The sequence below is a fragment of the Perognathus longimembris genome, chromosome 7, assembly GCF_023159225.1.
Source record: "Perognathus longimembris pacificus isolate PPM17 chromosome 7, ASM2315922v1, whole genome shotgun sequence".
NCBI classification, from domain to species: Eukaryota; Metazoa; Chordata; class Mammalia; order Rodentia; family Heteromyidae; genus Perognathus; species Perognathus longimembris.
In genome coordinates this window covers 13,546,998-13,555,669 of record NC_063167.1, presented here as the reverse complement: position 1 = coordinate 13,555,669, position 8,672 = coordinate 13,546,998, and positions in this window count along the sequence as shown.

Genomic DNA, 8,672 nt, shown 5'->3' with positions numbered 1-8,672 from the left:
CCGGGCGGCGGCGGCGGCGGCGGCGGCGGGCGCACACCCCGGCGCACACGCGGCACACAGCCACACGCGGGCACCCGCGCCCGCCGCCGCCGCCCCGGGCGGGGGCCGGCCCGTCACCGCGCCCAGCCAATCAGCGGCGAGCCTGGGGGCGGGCGGGGGGGGGGCGCCGAGCCCGCACCGCCGCCGCCGCACGTGCGCACGCTCGCGCCCTCCGCCCCCACCTGGGGGGCGGCGCGGCCCCGCGCCCGCGGTCCCCACGTGGACCCCGCCGCCGCGCGCCCGGCCCGCCGCGGGACCCCGGCACGACGCACGGGAGCCGGGCACCCACCTGCACGCCCGCAGTCATAATAATAATACCCTCTCCAGCTAGGCGCCACGGTGCACGCCTGTAATCCTGGCTACTCAGGGGGCTGAGATGCGAGGAGCCCGGGTCGAAACCAGCCCAGGCAGGAAAGTCCGAGAGACTTTCATCTCCAGTGAACTACCACAAAGCTGGGAGTGCAGCTGTGGCTCAATGGTAGAGCACCAGCCATGAGCAAAAAAGCTCAGGAGCAGCACCCGGACCCTGACTTCTAGCCCCAGGACCGGCACAGCCAAACCAAACCAACAACCTCTCTGCCTCCCCACCCCAAGGATGAACATTGAGTAGCCTCCATGACATCCAACACAGGCCCAGGGACCAGGCAGGGTAGAAATCCTGGTAGTGTGGCTTTGGGGCACGTTTCTTAGCCTCTCTGAACCTCAACTTCCATGTCTGCAAAGCAGGGTTCCCAGCCCCTTTGTTTGCGAGCTGTTGTGAGAATTAAATCCAAGAGACCCGGTTAGCCCCTTCGAACCACCGGGCACACACACAGCCAGAGGCCCGCAGGGGCAGGTGTTCCTCGGGGTGAGCGCTGGTTCCCACTTTTCCCTACCCCGTGTTTCCCCACTTTCCACCCATGCTCAGGAAGGAGAAGGGGGTGCATCTGCGGGAAGACTGAATGAGGGGGGCCGGTAAGGGGTGCAGGACTCTTTCCTGGAATGGATCTGCCCCCTTCTCTAGCCCTTGTGCAATGCTGGACCAAGCAATCCAGCAAGCAGGGGGACACCTGCAGTCTCGCCTGCAGCCCCAGAGCCCCATGATCCCGCCTGTGCCTTCACCCCCAGCCTCAGGGGTCATGGGGAAGAGTGGGGCCTTCCCAGTGACTGCAGGTCACATTCTTGAGTGACATAGGGAATACATGCACTGTGTCCATACCTGCTTTAGGTGTCATATACTCCAGCTCTGCTTGAAGCCCCTGCAGCCTTGCAGGGTGGGGGAGAGCAGGGGAGGAGAGTGACACCCAGAAAGGCCATCAGTGGACATAGGTCACATGATTGGGTAGATGCTAGAGAGGGATCCAAAGAAAAATCTATTTGTCTCCTTAGCCCATTTCTTTACCCTGCAGCTTTCTTTGGCCCAGAAACGGGAATGTTGGCTCCACTTAGGGGCCCTAACCAGCAACTCAGACTATCTCAAAAAATGTAGACAGAGTCTCCTAGTTCCAGAAGCTTCCCAGCAGATGCTAGGTGGGGATCTGTGTGAGACAGGCAGCTCCAGCCACCTTTGCCTGTGACCCTGGGAGGCTGGTTTGCTGCATTTTCCAAAGCGGCTGTCTATGTGGAACTTTCCCGTGGTATCCTCTGACTTTTGTGGGCAGCTCAATACCCCAGTATGGCCAAACCTTTGGGTAGGGTGGCAAAGGAGCCAGAATTCAGGCTGTACCCCCGTCCAGGCCACAAGAAACACATGCAGGTGTGGAGCCTGTGCTCTAGGTAGGGTCTGATTATCTGTGGAGGAGTTGATCCTACGTTCTGCCTACTGTGCAGGGGAGAAAACTCAGGACAGCCTGTGTTCCAAGCTGGGGGTCCCTGAGGGACCGGGGAAGCGCAAGGGCCCATCCCATCCTGCCAGGGTCTGCTTCACACCCCAAATCCTCCTTAGCAAAAGGAGTTCATTTCACCCAGCCCCTCCCTCCCCTGCCCCTGTGGAACTCGGTGTGTTTCCTCCTGTCTCCCACCACCACCTCCCTTCTGCTGTCCTGTGTGTCAAAGGGCCTCGGGATGAAGAAGCCACTAGTTCATCAGCTCCCACAGTGCCCTTGGCAGGTGACATCTGCATCGCCTCCCAGGTGGCTGACAGGATCCCAGGGTGGCCAACCATGGTCCTGGGACAGTGGCAGCTTAGCACTGTCACTCACTGGGCCCCCCTCCACACTGCTCCCCCCCACTCCTTCTCTCACTGAGTCCCTGTGGAGTGGGACTTCGGCCGCTGCAGAGGGAAGGCAAGTTCTGTGAGCGAGCTGAGCACGATCTGCAACAGCTGTGGCTATCTGTCCCCTCTCCTGGCCTCAGATGCAGAGTAGGGGCAGGGAGCAGAGTCCAGAGCTGGGTGCTGGCTGGATCATCGTGTACAATAGATACCCCAGACACGCTGACTGGATGACTGTGACCCGTCCTGGCATACCCCATGTGTGCCTGGGTTTCCCATTGCTGCTCTACTTCTGCGTTGCTGCTTAGGTGTGGTGGCTGGACCTGCGGAGGAAGGCTTGGCTGGAACTCTCGGTGATCTGAGCAGCTCTCATCCTCTCCCCTCTGCACAGTGGGTCTGATAGACAGAACTGACAGAGCAGGGTAGGGTGGGCAAGGAACTTGGCTGGTCCTACCCCTTCCCACCCATGTCTTTCCTTGCTGGGAATGAGGAGTCACTGAGAAGCTTACCTTATGAGGCTCACTGAGAGGGTTTGTGGCTGAGCCTCAGTTTCCCCGAACATCCAGATGAGGAGGCTGGATGGCTTATGAGGCTGGGAGAGCTCACAGACTGGAAGGCGCTCCTCACTTGTCACTCTGCTTTAAAGGAGGGACAACCTCCCTCCCAGCACCTCCGCACCCCCGGGGAGCACTCAGAAGATGGGTGTGAAGAGGATGCAGGCATTAGCCAGTTCCTCAATCCACACCCAGGCTGGAGCCACCTCCACCCATCCATCCCTACTGTGGTCATCTTGTCTGCATCCCCATCTATCCTGAGCTGTCTGGGTCCCCTGGGAGGGGCTGGAGGAGGGGGCAGGGCAGGCTTACATTTGCATACCGTCCCCTGGCTGGAGGGGGGAGCCAGTGGAGAGCTTGGGTTCCAGGCAGGTGATCCAGCCCTTTCCTGGCTCAGGCCTTGGCTTCTGTCTTGTTACGTGCCCTCTCCCCCCTCCCCCCCCCCCCGCACTCCCCCCACCCCCTGCCAGTTGCTTCCTGGATTTCCTGTCATTGTCATAATGGACACAGGCTCTGGGCCCTGCTGGGTTTCCTAGTCTCAAGGTGAGAGCTTGCCCCTGAGTGCTTGGGGCTGGAGGGGAGGCTGCTCCTCAGCCGCAGAGAGGGACACCCCACCCCCACCCCCACCCCCATTCATGCAGACCGCAGACCGTGGGCTCAGCCAAGCACCCGGGCAACCCTTGGTATTTCAGCTTTGTCTTCTCCCTGCAGAGTCCCGGCAGGAGCATCTTCAGACGAACCACAAAATGCGCCACACATGAAATGTACATTTCTCCCACTATCCCATTAAAAAGTGAAATGACCTAGTGAAAATAAATGTAAGAATGTATTTATTAACTCCATGTTGCCTAGGTCTGAAATCTTACTCATGAGGTCACTAATCCCAGGAGCTGGGCCCCGTGCCCGTCTGTGGCATGCCAGGTGCTGTTCTCTGCTGGGGACCACCTTGACCAGGGCCTTTGTCCTCCCTGGGCTTCGGTCTAACCAGGAATCCTTTCACACACAAGGGAATGTCATCAGCATCAAGCCTGAAAATCAAATTTACAATTAAAAAATATTTGTGAAAGTCCTTTTGAAGCAGAAACTCTTGGATGTAATTTATCCTTTCCTGTGGCTCCGGCTTCACTGTGCATCACGGGATGCGGAAAAGACCCAGAGGTGAGTTTTCCGGAGCCACTGTGGTCGATGGTTTGAGGCAAGCGGGCTGGTTCCCTTGCACGGAGGGAGCGACTCCCCATGTGGGTTTCCCTGGCTTCCCCTCCTCTGTCAGCTGCCTCTTCTCTGGGGTCCAACTGCTTCTGAAAACCACGGTTTCTAATCTATTGTGGACTTGAAAGCAAGAAACCGCTGGTGAGAATTGCAGGTAGCATGGGAGTCGGTGGGTTCTAAGCAAGGGACTTCCCCATGCGCGCACAATTTGAGCTGGGTGTTAATGGCTGAGTCGCCCAGAGGTCCCTTCTGCTTCTTCCTGTATTCTCAGGGATATTTGTTCTCGGGTTGGAGGGTAAGAGAGGTGTTGTTACAAATACATAAGAGGCTTATTAATGGCCAGGCATGCACAGACTAATTGCTTGATCCTGTTTACACACAATCAATCACCTCCACCGTTTGGAACCCGTGACAAGTGGCAAAGTGCAGCCTGCAGATACCTAGATGGCGGAGCGGCAGGCCTGGGTTGCTTCATTCTTCACCTTCTAGTCTTTCCTGTCCTCAGAAAAACAAACCAAGGCCACCTCCATCCCTCATTCCCCTGGCCTATGCCCTTCTCCCCCTTTCCCCTCCTTCCCAGATAACTCGCAGGCCCTGCGGGTTCTGTTCCCCCTGCTTCCAGTTCTCTATGCCGGTCCCCCGCCCTCTCCTCCTCCTCCTCTGGCCACCTCCTCCCCCTACACGTCACGATTGCTGCTCCAGACCCACGAGCACAGGCCAGGAGCCTGCATTTATCTCTGGGCTTCCTCCTTGGCTGGTGTGCCTCTGGGAGCACCCAGGGCATGTGGATTACACCACAGTCTGTGCAGTGCTCCAGGCCATGCCACCCTTGCCCATGCCCTCCCCTCCCCATTACAGCCCTTCTACCCGCGGGCCCTGCCCAGTGGCTGGACCCTGCCCCCTGCTCTTTGTGGCATGCTGGGGCCCCACCAGAGTCTGCTCCTTCCTGGATTCTGCCCTCACCATCGGCAACGGAGCTCAGCCTGGAGTCCTGCCCGCCCAGGGGGACCCTGTGATTCCTAACACCCCCCTGTAAGAGCACTGAGACACCCTTGGCAGATCCCAGATCTCAAGACAGGGCGTTAGGGTCACCACCATCAATACCAGGTACGTTGTGGTTCCTTGTGAGGCCTGGCTCAGACCTGGGTTGCCCTTGCCACCAGGCGTCCGTGGAACTTTGCTCTTCACTCACTGCCCCTCCCCCCGTGGTGCTCGTGGGGTGGGGGGGAGGCACGGAGGACTGTGCACATCTAGGCTGACATGACTGCAGTCACCGTTCTCACTAATCTTCATAACAACCCTTTGAAGTGAGTTCTATTCTTATCCACATTATCTCTATAGAAATGAGAAGCGGGGAGGGGAGCGGTGGCAGGACTTGTCCAAGATGTCATGGTGTGGTTAAATGGCAGGCGGAGATGTACTGCCTGGCTCCAGAGCCCAAGCACTTATCCAGGAGACCGCTGGGGACTGGGGGGTGGGGGGGAGGGGGCGCCCTGCAGCTCTGGCCTTCAGAGGGGAGTCAAGGAACTCCTGGCTCTGAGGAGAGGCCCTGGGATCGGGGCAGGGAAGATCTGCGGTGTCCAGGGACTAGATGGACTTCACCTCCCAGCTGGACAGGAGGCAGAGCTGGGGGACAGGGGACAGGAGACAGGGGACAGGGCTCCAGGGCAGCAGCTGGGCAGAGGCCTGAGGTTTGCTAGAAGGCAGCAAGGAGCTTGCACTCTGGCTGCAAACCCAGGCCTGGCACTTTCTACGTGCTGTGTGGCTCCGGAGGTCACTCCACCTCTCTGAGCCTGTCTCAATCTAGAAAATAGGGACACACAGCCACCGGCCTTTTAGGCCAATGGGGACCGAAAGGACACCTGGCACTGAGCGAGCTCTGCGTGTCCCCACCCTCTGCCCCTCTCCCCACCCAGCCCCAAGCTCAGAGGCAGGCAGCAGGAAGGAGCCGGGCACAGCTCATTCTGGGAAAGAGGAGCATCAATATCCCCGATATTAAAAAATAACCTTCTCATCATCCTGCCTTGTCGGGAGATGCGTGCATTGGCGGCTGACAGCTGGGAGCCGCTCGGTCTGTTTGCTGTGGCCAGAGACAGACAGACAGAAAATGAGAGAGAAAGTGCAAAGGGGGACAGGGAGAATGAATTAGAGAGAACGAGCGCTGGGGAGCTAGTCGGGGAGCACCTGGCCACGTGACTTGCTAGGGAGGATTTCGTGGGGCACCAGTGGAGGGCTCTCTAGAGCCCAGTACCAACCAGCAGGAGCACTCAGCAACTGATCACAGCTGCCTAGGCAGATAGGTGGCGAGTGGGGTCGGGGTTCAAGTCACTGCTAAGAATGTCTGGATCCAGGAGCAGGGCGAGGGTCATGGCCAATGCCAAGACCCCCAACCCCACACCACCCCATGTTGCCCTCCCAGCTGTGGCCAACCCAGGCCAAAGCCTCAGGAGCGTGGCCCTGAAGAAGCTCTGTGTCCCCCGCCAGGCCTCGCTAGCCTCTGTCACCGCCACCGCAGCCCAGCCCCTCCTCCGGGTTCAGATGCTCAGATGGCACATGGATCAAGAGGACCCTGGGCTCTTCTTTCTCCCAGGTCATTCCTGTGTTCAGTCCTCCTGGGGAGATGGGTGCTGGGCCAGGCTGGTGGGGTGCTCACAATGGCCCTGGGCAGGGGTGGGATGGGGCACGTGTGTCCTGACCCCAGCATAGAAGCATCCACCATGGCTGAGAGTTGGGCAATGCCCCTCATCCTCGAGCCTCAAACCGTTTATATTAGATTGCAGAGGTCACAAGCACCCTGAGACAGGAGGCTCAGGATCCCTGAATCCCACCTGCATATGTTCTCTTGGACAGAGGACTGGCTACGAGATGGAAGGGGTGCTTGCTTGGAAAAGAGACGATGGAGCTTAGAAGCTGGAGACCTGTTCATGGCTCAGGGGTCCCCCAGAACCGGAGATCGGGGTACTAAGAGTCCAGTTAAATTTGGATGTGTCCCAGATGCAGATTTACTTCCTGGGAGGCAAATGGAGGAGGCAAGAGCCCAGGTTTGCCCCTACTGCAGAGCCAGGGCTGTGGAGGGGCCCAATCAGAAGCCCCTGCGCCCAGGCTGGCAGAATCCCGGTCAAGCTGTTTCTGGCTGGCACAAGATCATTTGCTCAGGAAGAAAGGAGGCTCCTCACCCTGAGCCATACCCCTGGCCGGAGCTGGAGGATGGGGAAGTGTCCTGGGGAAGGCAGATGACTCGGGCAGAGGCGGGCTGGGTGGATGGTATGGTCTGACAAGGTCCATTGAGCTGGTTGGTGGGTCTCCACAGGGGGCTCGCCCACAGGCTATGGAGGGGTGGGAGGTGGAGTGAGCCAGGCTTACCTGCTTCCCATGGCCTCAAGGGCAGCGGCCGGCCACGCTTCTGATGCCCCCTTCCAAGAGCTCCAGGCCTCACTTGTTACCAGACCTGTCCTAGATCACAGATCAGATCCTTCCCTCCTCTCCTCCCTCTCCTGACCACAATCGGGAGGGAGGGGACTCCCTGCTGTCCTTGCCACCCACAGCTGAGGTGACCTAAAATGGACAGAGACACACACACACCCCACCCACTCCCCCATTTTTCACCCCAACAATGTCACTGTCTTGGGACACAGCACCACTGCCTGGTCCAGGCAAAGAGACTTCCATGTTTGTGGTGGCGTCTTATTCCTCTCTGCTCTGCATGTGAAGCTGCTTTTGCCGGGTGCCTTCCCCTCCCCTGACACCTTCTCCCACCTGCCACCTTCCAAGGGCCCACTTCCATGACAGGGGCCTTGGCGGGGACCTCACCTCCTCCTGGAGGCCTTCCCTCAACAGAAGGCTCAAAGTCAGGTTGGGAGCACAGTCGCACACCATGAGAGTGTCCCAGGGGCCCTTAGCTCTGTCCATTTTGTCAAATTATATCCTGGCGCTGACCATGGTGTGGTAGTGCCTGCCATTCATCTCACCAAATGAATTGGACTTGCTCTTAAATAAAAGAGGCTTGGAGCAGGTCATGCCATGTAGGCAGAGAATTCAAGGATCTATTCAAGTGCTCTATGCCAGCCCAGGGTGGTCAGATCAGCTGAGGGGTGGCTCTCCCCAGCAGTCCCAGCCCCTACAGCTTCCTGGGGGCCTGACAGGGCCTCTCCCACCCCATGCAGCCAGGAACCAGCAGCCCCTGCGGTCTCCCGGTCTCATTCCTGGGTCCTCAAGCTGACCTGGAAAGTCTGACCTTACCCACCTATGCCCTCCTGGCTCCAGGCCTCACCTCTTGCTCGTCCTGGGTCCACGTCTCACGTCTGATCCGCACTCTTGACCTCACCCAGCTTGCTGTCTCGATCATAGTGGCCTTGGGAGGAGTGGTCCCCACCCTGGAGATGGCCAGGCCCCCCGCCCCCTCCCCCAGCCTGTGCCATCAGCCTGGGCTCTGCTTTCCGGCCCATTGTCCCCCACCAGAGCTTGGGAACCTCAGCGGGCGCCCAGCGCTCCAGCCCCACCTCCTCCCTGGCAGGCGGAGGGCAGGGGGGCTCACGGTGATGAAGTCGTCAGGGAAGGAGGCCGCTAAAGATGTAAACGAGCCCGTGAAATCCCCGCTGACAGCCGTGACCGCGGTGGCTCCAGCCATTAAACACGGAGCTTTAACGGCCCTGAAATACACCTGGGGCACTTGTAGCCTT